Source organism: Pseudophryne corroboree, unplaced genomic scaffold, assembly GCF_028390025.1.
Source record: "Pseudophryne corroboree isolate aPseCor3 unplaced genomic scaffold, aPseCor3.hap2 scaffold_745, whole genome shotgun sequence".
Lineage (NCBI taxonomy): Eukaryota > Metazoa > Chordata > Amphibia > Anura > Myobatrachidae > Pseudophryne > Pseudophryne corroboree.
The window spans coordinates 263,611-280,144 of NW_026970325.1; the positions used below are offsets into that span (position 1 = coordinate 263,611).

A 16,534-nucleotide genomic window follows, 5' to 3' on the forward strand; every position below is an offset into this window, starting at 1 on the left:
ATTAACGCCACTGCATCCTTGCTGCTTTCTCATGTGGAAGTCTGTTTAATGTGAAAACAAGGTGATATCTAATTAGCACACAGGTAAGGAATTAAGAAAATCTTTATTTAAGGGTGAAGATGTTTCTCACAAAATTGTTGACCCAATGCATCGTTGAAATTCAAGCTGGAAAGATGATTTTAATATATCACTTGTACATTTTGTATTGCTCTTCTGGTGACAATGTAGTTTGTTTTTGTCAATTACCATTTTAATAATAGGGTAAAGAAAATGAAGTGGATTTTTGAAAGAAAACAATACTGTCAATATACTATTAAAACAAATTAAAATGGTAAAAGTTATTGTACTTTAAGTAAAAATAAAAGAGACAAAATATCAATCCCAGTTTTGGATTACTTTAATTAACAAAAAAAAAATGCATATAGCAGAGGATAGTTTCAATCTGCCTACCTCTGGGTTATGGGCCCAGCATGCTTCCATTGCAGTACTCTGCTGCACATGTAAGTTCAAGAGATCCTGAAGCACTCACTCATCATGGGAAAGTACCAATGTGTTTCTTCGTTGGTTGATGGAAGAAACATCTTACAAAAACTCTCCAGATTATTGACTTTTTAAAGTTTTTCTAGGAAACGTTTTAGATGAATGCTTATTAGCCTTTGTCAGTATGGACTTTCGCAAAGTGTCTCTGTGGCGCAATCAGTTAGTATGTACGGCTATTAACCATAAGGTTGGTGGTTCAATCCCATCCAGGGACCTAATTGACCTTGTTATCAGATTTTGGTGATCTTTAAGTAGACAAGTCAAAATTTCAAACCCCCTGTTATGGTGTAGGGTACCTGGCCTTCTCTGATGTAATCAGAGTTAGATTTGATTCAGTGATTTTATAAAAACAGCTAGGAAGCACAATTTAGCAGTGGGTTGCAGAGAAAAAAAATATGCTGGCAGAAAAATCCAATTGAGTGATTAAACAGCTCTTCATTTTCTGGCTTTATTTTTATGCTAACAAATTTGTTCTCTGAAAAGTGTCCACAAAGCCAAGTCTCTGATTAACACCTTTGTAAGGATGGTTTTTCACCTATTACTAAATTAAACTTGCTTCATTGGAAAGGCAGCAAGATGCATCCTCATTTCAATGTCTACTAAAATAATACAAGTTGACACCAGGAAACATTAACGAAACTGCATCCTTGCTGCTTTCTCATGTGGAAGTCTGTTTTATATGAAAACAAGGTGATATCTAATTAGCACACAGGTAAGGAATTAAGAAAATCTTTATTTAAGGGTGAAGATGTTTCTCACAAAATCGTTGCCACAATGCATCATTGAAATTCAAGCTGGAAATATGATTTTAATATATCACTTGTACATTTTGTATTGCTCTTCTGGTGACAATGTAGTTTGTTTTTGTCAATTACCATTTTAATAATAGGGTAAAGAAAATTAAGTGGATTTTTGAAAGAAAACAATACTGTCAATATACTATTAAAACAAATTAAAATGGTAAAAGTTATTGTACTTTAAGTAAAAATAAAAGAGCCAAAATATCAATCCCAGTTTTGGATTACTTTAATTAACAAACAAAAAAATGCATATAGCAGAGGATAGTTTCAACCTGCCTACCTCTGGGTTATGGGCCCAGCATGCTTCCATTGCTGTACTCTGCTGCACATGTAAGTGCAAGAGATCCTGAAGCACTCACTCATCATGGGAAAGTACCAATGTGTTTCTTCGTTGGTTGATAGAAGAAACATCTTACAAAAACTCTCCAGATTATTGACTTTTTTAAGTTTTTCTAGGAAACGTTTTAGATGAATGCTTATTAGCATTTGTCAGTATGTACTTTTGCAAAGTGTCTCTGTGGCGCAATCAGTTAGTATGTACGGCTATTAACCAAAAGGTTGGTGGTTCAATCCCACCCAGGGACGTAATTGACCTTGTTATCAGATTTTGGTGATCTTTAAGTAGACAAGTCAAATTTCATACCCCCTGTTATGGTGTAGGGTACCTGGCCTTCTCTGATGTAATCAGAGTTAGATTTGATTCAGTGATTTTATAAAAACATCTAGGAAGCACAATTTAGCAGTGGGTTGCAGAGAAAAAGAAATATGCTGGCAAAAAAATCAAATTGCGTGATTAAACAGCTCTTCATTTTCTGGCTTTATTTTTATGCTAACAAATTTGTTCTCTGAAAAGTGTCCACAAAGCCAAGTCTCTGATTAACACCTTTGTAGGGATGGTTTTTCACCTATTACTAAATTAAACTTGCTTCATTGGAAAGGCAGCAAGATGTATCCTCATTTCAATGTCTACTGAAATAATACAGGTTGACACCAGGAAACATTAACGCCACTGCATCCTTGCTGCTTTCTCATGTGGAAGTCTGTTTAATGTGAAAACAAGGTGATATCTAATTAGCACACAGGTAAGGAATTAAGAAAATCTTTATTTAAGGGTGAAGATGTTTCTCACAAAATTGTTGACCCAATGCAACATTGAAATTCAAGCTGGAAAGATGATTTTAATATATCACTTGTACATTTTGTATTGCTCTTCTGGTGACAATGTAGTTTGTTTTTGTCAATTACCATTTTAATAATAGGGTAAAGAAAATGAAGTGGATTTTTGAAAGAAAACAATACTGTCAATATACTATTAAAACAAATTAAAATGGTAAAAGTTATTGTACTTTAAGTAAAAATAAAAGAGACAAAATATCAATCCCAGTTTTGGATTACTTTAATTAACAAAAAAAAAATGCATATAGCAGAGGATAGTTTCAATCTGCCTACCTCTCGGTTATGAGCCCAGCATGCTTCCATTGCAGTACTCTGCTGCACATGTAAGTTCAAGAGATCCTGAAGCACTCACTCATCATGGGAAAGTACCAATGTGTTTCTTCGTTGGTTGATGGAAGAAACATCTTACAAAAACTCTCCAGATTATTGACTTTTTAAAGTTTTTCTAGGAAACGTTTTAGATGAATGCTTATTAGCCTTTGTCAGTATGGACTTTTTGCAAAGTGTCTCTGTGGCGCAATCAGTTAGTGTGTACGGCTATTAACCAAAAGGTTGGTGGTTCAATCCCACCCAGGGACCTAATTGACCTTGTTATCAGATTTTGGTGATCTTTAAGTAGACAAGTCAAAATTTCAAACCCCCTGTTATGGTGTAGGGTACCTGGCCTTCTCTGATGTAATCAGAGTTAGATTTGATTCAGTGATTTTATAAAAACAGCTAGGAAGCACAATTTAGCAGTGGGTTGCAGAGAAAAAAAATATGCTGGCAGAAAAATCCAATTGAGTGATTAAACAGCTCTTTATTTTCTGGCTTTATCTTTATGCTAACAAATTTGTTCTCTGAAAAGTGTCCACAAAGCCAAGTCTCTGATTAACACCTTTGTAAGGATGGTTTTTCACCTATTACTAAATTAAACTTGCTTCATTGGAAAGGCAGCAAGATGCATCCTCATTTCAATGTCTACTGAAATAATACAGGTTGACACCAGGTAACATTAGCGCCACTGCATCCTTGCTGCTTTCTCATGTGGAAGTCTGTTTAATGTGAAAACAAGGTGATATCTAATTAGCACACAGGTAAGGAATTAAGAAAATCTTTATTTAAGGGTGAAGATGTTTCTCACAAAATCGTTGCCCCAATGCATCATTGAAATTCAAGCTGGAAAGATGATTTTAATATATCACTTGTACATTTTGTATTGCTCTTCTGGTGACAATGTAGTTTGTTTTTGTCAATTACCATTTTAATAATAGGGTAAAGAAAATTAAGTGGATTTTTGAAAGAAAACAATACTGTCAATATACTATTAAAACAAATTAAAATGGTAAAAGTTATTGTACTTTAAGTAAAAATAAAAGAGCCAAAATATCAATCCCAGTTTTGGATTACTTTAATTAACAAACAAAAAAATGCATATAGCAGAGGATAGTTTCAATCTGCCTACCTCTGGGTTATGGGCCCAGCATGCTTCCATTGCTGTACTCTGCTGCACATGTAAGTGCAAGAGATCCTGAAGCACTCACTCATCATGGGAAAGTACCAATGTGTTTCTTCGTTGGTTGATAGAAGAAACATCTTACAAAAACTCTCCAGATTATTGACTTTTTAAAGTTTTTCTAGGAAACGTTTTAGATGAATGCTTATTAGCATTTGTCAGTATGTAGTTTTGCAAAGTGTCTCTGTGGCGCAATCAGTTAGTGTGTACGGCTATTAACCAAAAGGTTGGTGGTTCAATCCCACCCAGGGACGTAATTGACCTTGTTATCAGATTTTGGTGATCTTTAAGTAGACAAGTCAAATTTCATACCCCCTGTTATGGTGTAGGGTACCTGGCCTTCTCTGATGTAATCAGAGTTAGATTTGATTCAGTGATTTTATAAAAACATCTAGGAAGCACAATTTAGCAGTGGGTTGCAGAGAAAAAGAAATATGCTGGCAAAAAAATCAAATTGCGTGATTAAACAGCTCTTCATTTTCTGGCTTTATTTTTATGCTAACAAATTTGTTCTCTGAAAAGTGTCCACAAAGCCAAGTCTCTGATTAACACCTTTGTAGGGATGGTTTTTCACCTATTACTAAATTAAACTTGCTTCATTGGAAAGGCAGCAAGATGTATCCTCATTTCAATGTCTACTGAAATAATACAGGTTGACACCAGGAAACATTAACGCCACTGCATCCTTGCTGCTTTCTCATGTGGAAGTCTGTTTAATGTGAAAACAAGGTGATATCTAATTAGCACACAGGTAAGGAATTAAGAAAATCTTTATTTAAGGGTGAAGATGTTTCTCACAAAATTGTTGACCCAATGCATCATTGAAATTCAAGCTGGAAAGATGATTTTAATATATCACTTGTACATTTTGTATTGCTCTTCTGGTGACAATGTAGTTTGTTTTTGTCAATTACCATTTTAATAATAGGGTAAAGAAAATGAAGTGGATTTTTGAAAGAAAACAATACTGTCAATATACTATTAAAACAAATTAAAATGGTAAAAGTTATTGTACTTTAAGTAAAAATAAAAGAGCCAAAATATCAATCCCAGTTTTGGATTACTTTAATTAACAAAAAAAAATGCATATAGCAGAGGATAGTTTCAATCTGCCTACCTCTGGGTTATGGGCCCAGCATGCTTCCATTGCAGTACTCTGCTGCACATGTAAGTTCAAGAGATCCTGAAGCACTCACTCATCATGGGAAAGTACCAATGTGTTTCTTCGTTGGTTGATGGAAGAAACATCTTACAAAAACTCTCCAGATTATTGACTTTTTAAAGTTTTTCTAGGAAACGTTTTAGATGAATGCTTATTAGCCTTTGTCAGTATGGACTTTTGCAAAGTGTCTCTGTGGCGCAATCAGTTAGTATGTGCGGCTATTAACCAAAAGGTTGGTGGTTCAATCCCACCCAGGGACCTAATTGACCTTGTTATCAGATTTTGGTGATCTTTAAGTAGACAAGTCAAAATTTCAAACCCCCTGTTATGGTGTAGGGTACCTGGCCTTCTCTGATGTAATCAGAGTTAGATTTGATTCAGTGATTTTATAAAAACAGCTAGCTGAATTTTCCAATGCGTAGCTCTTTGCAAAAGAGAGATATTGGCAAGGAAAAGCTGTCTTGTACCTTTGCATTTTTCTCCCAAACGAAGGACACTAGAAAGAAAATTTTAGAGCCTCCTGTTAGGCCATCATCTACACGACATAGTCCTGAATTTTCCAATGCGCAGCTCTTTGCAAAAGAGAGATATTGGCAAGGAAAAGCTGTCTTGTACCTTTGCATTTTTCTCCCAAACGAAGGACACTAGAAAGAAAATTTTAAAGCCTCCTGTTAGGCCATCATCTACACGACATAGTCCTGAATTTTCCAATGCGCAGCTCTTTGCAAAAAAGAGAGATATTGGCAAGGAAAAGCTGTATTGTACCTTTGCATTTTTCTCCCAAACGAAGGTCACTAGAAAGAAAATTTTAAAGCCTCCTGTTAGGCCATCATCTACACGACATAGCCCTGAATTTTCCAATGCGCAGCTCTTTGCAAAAGAGAGATATTGGCAAGGAAAAGCTGTCTTGTACCTTTGCATTTTTCTCCCAAACGAAGGACACTAGAAAGAAAATTTTAAAGCCTCCTGTTAGGCCATCATCTACACGACATAGCCCTGAATTTTCCAATGCGTAGCTCTTTGCAAAAGAGAGATATTGGCAAGGAAAAGCTGTCTTGTACCTTTGCATTTTTCTCCCAAACGAAGGACACTAGAAAGATAATTTTAAAGCCTCCTGTTAGGCCATCATCTACACGACATAGCCCTGAATTTTCCAATGCGCAGCTCTTTGCAAAAGAGAGATACTGGCAAGGAAAAGCTGTCTTGTACCTTTGCATTTTTCTCCCAAACTAAGGACACTAGAAAGAAAATTTTAAAGCCTCCTGTTAGGCCATCATCTACACGACATAGCCCTGAATTTTCCAATGCGCAGCTCTTTGCAAAAGAGAGATATTGGCAAGGAAAAGCTGTCTTGTACCTTTGCATGTTTCTCCCAAACGAAGGTCACTAAAAAGAAAATTTTAAAGCCTCCTGTTAGGCCATCATCTACACGACATAGCCCTGAATTTTCCAAAGCGTAGCTCTTTGCAAAAGAGAGATATTGGCAAGGAAAAGCTGTCTTGTACCTTTGCATTTTTCTTCCAAACGAAGGACACTAGAAAGATAATTTTAAAGCCTCCTGTTAGGCCATCATCTACACGACATAGCCCTGAATTTTCCAATGCGTAGCTCTTTGCAAAAGAGAGATATTGGCAAGGAAAAGCTGTCTTGTACCTTTGCATTTTTCTTCCAAACGAAGGACACTAGAAAGATAATTTTAAAGCCTCCTGTTAGGCCATCATCTACACGACATAGCCCTTAATTTTCCAATGTGTAGCTCTTTGCAAAAGAGAGATATTGGCAAGGAAAAACTGTCTTGTACCTTTGCATTTTTCTCCCAAACGAAAGACACTAGAAAGAAAATTGTAAAGCCTCCTGTTAGGCCATCATCTACACGACATAGCCCTGAATTTTCCAATGCGCAGCTCTTTGCAAAAGAGAGATATTGGCAAGGAAAAGCTGTCTTGTACCTTTGCATTTTTCTCCCAAACGAAGGACACTAGAAAGAAAATTTTAAAGCATCCTGTTAGGTCATCATCTACACGACATAGTCCTGAATTTTCCAATGCGCAGCTCTTTGCAAAAGAGAGATATTGGCAAGGAAAAGCTGTCTTGTACCTTTGCATTTTTCTCCCAAACGAAGGTCACTAGAAAGAAAATTTTAAAGCCTCCTGTTAGGCCATCATCTACACGACATAGCCCTGAATGTTCCAATGCGTAGCTCTTTGCAAAAGAGAGATATTGGCAAGGAAAAGCTGTCTTGTACCTTTGCATTTTTCTCCCAAACGAAGGACACTAGAAAGAAAATTTTAAAGCCACCTGTTAGGCCATCATCTACACGACATAGACCTGAATTTTCCAATGCGTAGCTCTTTGCAAAAGAGAGATATTGGCAAGGAAAAGCTGTCTTGTACCTTTGCATTTTTCTCCCAAACGAAGGACACTAGAATGAAAATTTTAAAGCCTCCTGTTAGTTCTTCATCTACACGGTATAGCCCTGAATTTTCCAATGCGTAGCTCTTTGCAAAAGAGAGATATTGGCAAGGAAAAGCTGTCTTGTACCTTTGCATTTTTCTCCCAAACGAAGGACACTAGAATGAAAATTTTAAAACCTCCTGTTAGTGCTTCATCTACACGGTATAGCCCTGAATTTTCCAATGCGTAGCTCTAAAAATCCAATTGAGTGATTAAACAGCTCTTCATTTCTGGCTTTATTTTTATGCTAACAAATTTGTTCTCTGAAAAGTGTCCACAAAGCCAAGTCTCTGATTAACACCTTTGTAGGGATGGTTTTTCACCTATTACTAAATTAAACTTGCTTCATTGGAAAGGCAGCAAGATGCATCCTCATTTCAATGTCTACTGAAATAATGCAAGTTGACACCAGGAAACATTAATGCCACTGCATCCTTGCTGCTTTCTCATGTGGAAGTCTGTTTAATGTGAAAACAAGGTGATATCTAATTAGCACACAGGTAAGGAATTAAGAAAATCTTTATTTAAGGGTGAAGATGTTTCTCACAAAATCGTTGCCCCAATGCATCATTGAAATTCAAGCTGGAAATATGATTTTAATATATCACTTGTACATTTTGTATTGCTCTTCTGGTGACAATGTAGTTTGTTTTTGTCAATTACCATTTTAATAATAGGGTAAAGAAAATAATTGAGGTGCAATTTAGTAATAGGTGAAAAACCATCCTTAAAAAGGTGTTAATCAGAGACTTGGCTTTGTGGACACTTTTCAGAGAACAAATTTGTTAGCATAAAAATAAAGCCAGAAAATGAAGAGCTGTTTAATCACTCAATTGGATTTTTCTGCCAGCATATTTTTTTTCTCTGCAACCCACTGCTAAATTGTGCTTCCTAGCTGTTTTTATAAAATCACTGAATCAAATCTAACTCTGATTACATCAGAGAAGGCCAGGTACCCTACACCATAACAGGGGGTTTGAAATTTTGACTTGTCTACTTAAAGATCACCAAAATCTGATAACAAGGTCAATTACGTCCCTGGGTGGGATTGAACCACCAACCTTTTGGTTAATAGCCGTACATACTAACTGATTGCGCCACAGAGACACTTTGCAAAAGTACATACTGACAAATGCTAATAAGCATTCATCTAAAACGTTTCCTAGAAAAACTTAAAAAAGTCAATAATCTGGAGAGTTTTTGTAAGATGTTTCTTCCATCAACCAACGAAGAAACACATTGGTACATTCCCATGATGAGTGAGTGCTTCAGGATCTCTTGCACTTACATGTGCAGCAGAGCACTGCAATGGAAGCATGCTGGGCCCATAACCCAGAGGTAGGCAGATTGAAACTATCCTCTGCTATATGCATTTTTTTTTGTTAATTAAAGTAATCCAAAACTGGGATTGATATTTTGTCTCTTTTATTTTTACTTAAAGTACAATAACTTTTACCATTTTAATTTGTTTGAATAGTATATTGACAGTATTGTTTTCTTTCAAAAATCCACTTAATTTTCTTTACCCTATTATTAAAATGGTAATTGACAAAAACAAACTACATTGTCACCAGAAGAGCAATACAAAATGTACAAGTGATATATTAAAATCATCTTTCCAGCTTGAATTTCAATGATGCATTGGGGCAACAATTTTGTGAGAAACATCTTCACCCTTAAATAAAGATTTTCGTAATTCCTTACCTGTGTGCTAATTAGATATCACCTTGTTTTCACATTAAACAGACTTCCACATGAGAAAGCAGCAAGGATGCAGTGGCGTTAATGTTTCCTGGTGTCAACCTGTATTATTTCAGTAGACATTGAAATGAGGATGCATCTTGCTGCCTTTCCAATGAAGCAAGTTTACTTTAGTAATAGGTGAAAAACCATCCCTACAAAGGTGTTAATCAGAGACTTGGCTTTGTGGACACTTTTCAGAGAACAAATTTGTTAGCATAAAAATAAAGCCAGAAAATGAAGAGCTGTTTAATCACGCAATTTGATTTTTTTGCCAGCATATTTCTTTTTCTCTGCAACCCACTGCTAAATTGTGCTTCCTAGCTGTTTTTATAAAATCACTGAATCAAATCTAACTCTGATTACATCAGAGAAGGCCAGGTACCCTACACCATAACAGGGGGTATGAAATTTGACTTGTCTACTTAAAGATCACCAAAATCTGAATACAAGGTCAATTACGTCCCTGGGTGGGATTGAACCACCAACCTTTTGGTTAATTGCCGTACACACTAACTGATTGCGCCACAGAGACACTTTCCAAAAGCACATACTGACAAATGCTAATAAGCATTCATCTAAAACGTTTCCTAGAAAAACTTAAAAAAGTCAATAATCTGGAGAGTTTTTGTAAGATGTTTCTTCTATCAACCAACGAAGAAACACATTGGTACTTTCCCATGATGAGTGAGTGCTTCAGGATCTCTTGCACTTATATGTGCAGCAGAGTACAGCAATGGAAGCATGCTGGGCCCATAACCCAGAGGTAGGCAGATTGAAACTATCCTCTGCTATATGCATTTTTTTGTTTGTTAATTAAAGTAATCCAAAACTGGGATTGATATTTTGGCTCTTTTATTTTTACTTAAAGTACAATAACTTTTACCATTTTAATTTGTTTTAATAGTATATTGACAGTATTGTTTTCTTTCAAAAATCCACTTAATTTTCTTTACCCTATTATTAAAATGGTAATTGACAAAAACAAACTACATTGTCACCAGAAGAGCAATACAAAATGTACAAGTGATATATTAAAATCATATTTCCAGCTTGAATTTCAATGATGCATTGGGGCAACGATTTTGTGAGAAACATCTTCACCCTTAAATAAAGATTTTCTTAATTCCTTACCTGTGTGCTAATTAGATATCACCTTGTTTTCACATTAAACAGACTTCCACATGAGAAAGCAGCAAGGATGCAGTGGCGTTAATGTTTCCTGGTGTCAACCTGTATTATTTCAGTAGACATTGAAATGAGGATGCATCTTGCTGCCTTTCCAATGAAGCAAGTTTAATTTAGTAATAGGTGAAAAACCATCCCTACAAAGGTGTTAATCAGAGACTTGGCTTTGTGGACACTTTTCAGAGAACAAATTTGTTAGCATAAAAATAAAGCCAGAAAATGAAGAGCTGTTTAATCACGCAATTTGATTTTTTTGCCAGCATATTTCTTTTTCTCTGCAACCCACTGCTAAATTGTGCTTCCTAGCTGTTTTTATAAAATCACTGAATCAAATCTAACTCTGATTACATCAGAGAAGGCCAGGTACCCTACACCATAACAGGGGGTATGAAATTTGACTTGTCTACTTAAAGATCACCAAAATCTGAATACAAGGTCAATTACGTCCCTGGGTGGGATTGAACCACCAACCTTTTGGTTAATAGCCGTACACACTAACTGATTGCGCCACAGAGACACTTTCCAAAAGTACATACTGACAAATACTAATAAGCATTCATCTAAAACGTTTCCTAGAAAAACTTAAAAAAGTCAATAATCTGGAGAGTTTTTGTAAGATGTTTCTTCTATCAACCAACGAAGAAACACATTGGTACTTTCCAATGATGAGTGAGTGCTTCAGGATCTCTTGCACTTATATGTGCAGCAGAGTACAGCAATGGAAGCATGCTGGGCCCATAACCCAGAGGTAGGCAGATTGAAACTATCCTCTGCTATATGCATTTTTTTGTTTGTTAATTAAAGTAATCCAAAACTGGGATTGATATTTTGGCTCTTTTATTTTTACTTAAAGTACAATAACTTTTACCATTTTAATTTGTTTTAATAGTATATTGACAGTATTGTTTTCTTTCAAAAATCCACTTAATTTTCTTTACCCTATTATTAAAATGGTAATTGACAAAAACAAACTACATTGTCACCAGAAGAGCAATACAAAATGTACAAGTGATATATTAAAATCATATTTCCAGCTTGAATTTCAATGATGCATTGGGGCAACGATTTTGTGAGAAACATCTTCACCCTTAAATAAAGATTTTCTTAATTCCTTACCTGTGTGCTAATTAGATATCACCTTGTTTTCATATTAAACAGACTTCCACATGAGAAAGCAGCAAGGATGCAGTGGCGTTAATGTTTCCTGGTGTCAACTTGTATTATTTCAGTAGACATTGAAATGAGGATGCATCTTGCTGCCTTTCCAATGAAGCAAGTTTAATTTAGTAATAGGTGAAAAACCATCCTTACAAAGGTGTTAATCAGAGACTTGGCTTTGTGGACACTTTTCAGAGAACAAATTTGTTAGCATAAAAATAAAGCCAGAAAATGAAGAGCTGTTTAATCACTCAATTGGATTTTTCTGCCAGCATATTTTTTTTCTCTGCAACCCACTGCTAAATTGTGCTTCCTAGCTGTTTTTTATAAAATCACTGAATCAAATCTAACTCTGATTACATCAGAGAAGGCCAGGTACCCTACACCATAAGAGGGGGCTTGAAATTTTGACTTGTCTACTTAAATATCACCAAAATCTGATCACAAGGTCAATTACGTCCCTGGGTAGGATTTAACCACCAACCTTTTGGTTAATAGCCGTACACACTAACCAATTGCGCCACAGAGACACTTTGCAAAAAGTACATACTGACAAAGGCTAATAAGCATTCATCTAGAACGTTTCCTAGAAAAACTTTAAAAAGTCAATAATCTGGAGAGTTTTTGTAAGATGTTTCTTCCATCAACCAACGAAGAAACACATTGGTACTTTCCCATGATGAGTGAGTGCTTCAGGATCTCTTGCACTTACATGTGCAGCAGAGTACAGCAACGGAAGCATGCTGGGCCCATAACCCAGAGGTAGGCAGATTGAAACTATCCTCTGCTATATGCAATTTTTTTTGTTAATTAAAGTAATTCAAAACTGGGATTGATATTTTGGCTCTTTTATTTTTACTTAAAGTACAATAACTTTTACCATTTTAATTTGTTTTAATAGTATATTGACAGTATTGTTTTCTTTCAAAAATCCACTTAATTTTCTTTACCCTATTATTAAAATGGTAATTGACAAAAACAAACTACATTGTCACCAGAAGAGCAATACAAAATGTACAAGTGATATATTAAAATCATCTTTCCAGCTTGAATTTCAATGATGCATTGGGGCAACGATTTTGTGAGAAACATCTTCACCCTTAAATAAAGATTTTCTTAATTCCTTACCTGTGTGCTAATTAGATATCACCTTGTTTTCGCATTAAACAGACTTCAACATGAGAAAGCAGCAAGGATGCAGTGGCGTTAATGTTTCCTGGTGTCAACCTGTATTATTTCAGTAGACATTGAAATGAGGATGCATCTTGCTGCCTTTCCAATGAAACAAGTTTAATTTAGTAATAGGTGAAAAACCATCCTTACAAAGGTGTTAATCAGAGACTTGGCTTTGTGGACACTTTTCAGAGAACAAATTTGTTAGCATAAAAATAAAGCCAGAAAATGAAGAGCTGTTTAATCACTCAATTGGATTTTTCTGCCAGCATATTTTTTTTCTCTGCAACCCACTGCTAAATTGTGCTTCCTAGCTGTTTTTATAAAATCACTGAATCAAATCTAACTCTGATTACATCAGGGAAGGCCAGGTACCCACACCATAACAGGGGGTTTGAAATTTTGACTTGTCGACTTAAATATCACCAAAATCTGATCACAAGGTCAATTACGTCCCTGGGTGGGATTGAACCACCAACCTTTTGGTTAATAGCCGAACACACTAACCGATTGCGCCACAGAGACACTTTGCAAAAAGTACATACTGACAAAGGCTAATAAGCATTCATCTAGAACTTTTCCTAGAAAAACTTTAAAAAGTCAATAATCTGGAGAGTTTTTGTAAAATGTTTCTTCCATCAACCAACGAAGAAACACATTGGTACTTTCCCATGATGAGTGAGTGCTTCAGGATCTCTTGCACTTACATGTGCAGCAGAGTACAGCAACGGAAGCATGCTGGGCCCATAACCCAGAGGTAGGCAGATTGAAACTATCCTCTGCTATATGCAATTTTTTTTTGTTAATTAAAGTAATTCAAAACTGGGATTGATATTTTGGCTCTTTTATTTTTACTTAAAGTACAATAACTTTTACCATTTTAATTTGTTTTAATAGTATATTGACAGTATTGTTTTCTTTCAAAAATCCACTTAATTTTCTTTACCCTATTATTAAAATGGTAATTGACAAAAACAAACTACATTGTCACCAGAAGAGCAATACAAAATGTACAAGTGATATATTAAAATCATCTTTCCAGCTTGAATTTCAATGATGCATTGGGGCAACGATTTTGTGAGAAACATCTTCACCCTTAAATAAAGATTTTCTTAATTCCTTACCTGTGTGCTAATTAGATATCACCTTGTTTTCGCATTAAACAGACTTCAACATGAGAAAGCAGCAAGGATGCAGTGGCGTTAATGTTTCCTGGTGTCAACCTGTATTATTTCAGTAGACATTGAAATGAGGATGCATCTTGCTGCCTTTCCAATGAAACAAGTTTAATTTAGTAATAGGTGAAAAACCATCCTTACAAAGGTGTTAATCAGAGACTTGGCTTTGTGGACACTTTTCAGAGAACAAATTTGTTAGCATAAAAATAAAGCCAGAAAATGAAGAGCTGTTTAATCACTCAATTGGATTTTTCTGCCAGCATATTTTTTTTCTCTGCAACCCACTGCTAAATTGTGCTTCCTAGCTGTTTTTATAAAATCACTGAATCAAATCTAACTCTGATTACATCAGGGAAGGCCAGGTACCCACACCATAACAGGGGGTTTGAAATTTTGACTTGTCGACTTAAATATCACCAAAATCTGATCACAAGGTCAATTACGTCCCTGGGTGGGATTGAACCACCAACCTTTTGGTTAATAGCCAAACACACTAACCGATTGCGCCACAGAGACACTTTGCAAAAAGTACATACTGACAAAGGCTAATAAGCATTCATCTAGAACGTTTCCTAGAAAAACTTAAAAAAGTCAATAATCTGGAGAGTTTTTGTAAAATGTTTCTTCCATCAACCAACGAAGAAACACATTGGTACTTTCCCATGATGAGTGAGTGCTTCAGGATCTCTTGCACTTACATGTGCAGCAGAGTACTGCAATGGAAGCATGCTGGGCCGATAACCCAGAGGTAGGCAGATAGAAACTATCCTCTGCTATATGCATTTTTTTTTAATTAAAGTAATCCAAAATTGGGATTGATATTTTAGCTCTTTTATTTTTACTTAAAGTACAATAACTTTTACCATTTTAATTTGTTTAATAGTATATTGACAGTATTGTTTTCTTTCAAAAATCCACTTAATTTTCTTTACCCTATTATTAAAATGGTAATTGACAAAAACAAACTACATTGTCACCAGAAGAGCAATACAAAATGTACAAGTGATATATTAAAATCATCTTTCCAGGTTGAATTTCAATGATGCATTGGGGCAACGATTTTGTGAGAAACATCTTCACCCTTAAATAAAGATTTTCTTAATTCCTTACCTGTGTGCTAATTAGATATCACCTTGTTTTCACATTAAACAGACTTCCACATGAGAAAGCAGCAAGGATGCAGTGGCGTTAATGTTTCCTGGTGTCAACCTGTATTATTTCAGTAGACATTGAAATGAGGATGCATCTTGCTGCCTTTCCAATGAAGCAAGTTTAATTTAGTAATAGGTGAAAAACCATCCTTACAAAGGTGTTAATCAGAGACTTGGCTTTGTGGACACTTTTCAGAGAACAAATTTGTTAGCATAAAAATAAAGCCAGAAAATGAAGAGCTGTTTAATCACTCAATTGGATTTTTCTGCCAGCATATTTTTTTTCTCTGCAACCCACTGCTAAATTGTGCTTCCTAGCTGTTTTTATAAAATCACGGAATCAGATCTAACTCTGATTACATCAGGGAAGGCCAGCTACCCACACCATAACAGGGGGTTTGAAATTTTGACTTGTCGACTTAAATATCACCAAAATCTGATCACAAGGTCAATTACGTCCCTGGGTGGGATTGAACTACCAACCTTTTGGTTAATAGCCGAACACACTAACCGATTGCGCCACAGATACACTTTGCAAAAAGTACGTACTGACAAAGGCTAATAAGCATTCATCTAGAACGTTTCCTAGAAAAACTTTAAAAAGTCAATAATCTGGAGAGTTTTTGTAAGATGTTTCTTCCATCAACCAACGAAGAAACACATTGGTACTTTCCCATGATGAGTGAGTGCTTCAGGATCTCTTGCACTTACATGTGCAGCAGAGTACTGCAATGGAAGCATGCTGGGCCCATAACCCAGAGGTAGGTAGATTGAAACTATCCTTTGCTATATGCATTTTTTTTGTTAATTAAAGTAATCCAAAACTGGGATTGATATTTTTGCTCTTTTATTTTTACTTAAAGTACAATAACTTTTACAATTTTAATTTGTTTTAATAGTATATTGACAGTATTGTTTTATTTCAAAAATCCACTTAATTTTCTTTACCCTATTATTAAAATGGTAATTGACAAAAACAAACTACATTGTCACCAGAAGAGCAATACAAAATGTACAAGTGATATATTAAAATCATCTTTCCAGGTTGAATTTCAATGATGCATTGGGGCAACGATTTTGTGAGAAACATCTTCACCCTTAAATAAAGATTTTCTTAATTCCTTACCTGTGTGCTAATTAGATATCACCTTGTTTTCACATTAAACAGACTTCCACATGAGAAAGCAGCAAGGATGCAGTGGCGTTAATGTTTCCTGGTGTCAACCTGTATTATTTCAGTAGACATTGAAATGAGGATGCATCTTGCTGCCTTTCCAATGAAGCAAGTTTAATTTAGTAATAGGTGAAAAACCATCCTT

General features: G+C 35.5%; 1 non-coding gene across 1 annotated transcript; it reads right to left on the reverse strand.

Annotated features, from left to right (window-relative positions):
• Positions 1–14,506: 14,506 nt before the first annotated feature.
• On the reverse strand, positions 14,507–14,580 carry TRNAN-AUU (transfer RNA asparagine (anticodon AUU)). Its single transcript has one exon. It is a non-coding gene; the product is annotated as a tRNA-Asn (tRNA).
• Between the last annotated feature and the right edge of the window lie 1,954 nt (positions 14,581–16,534).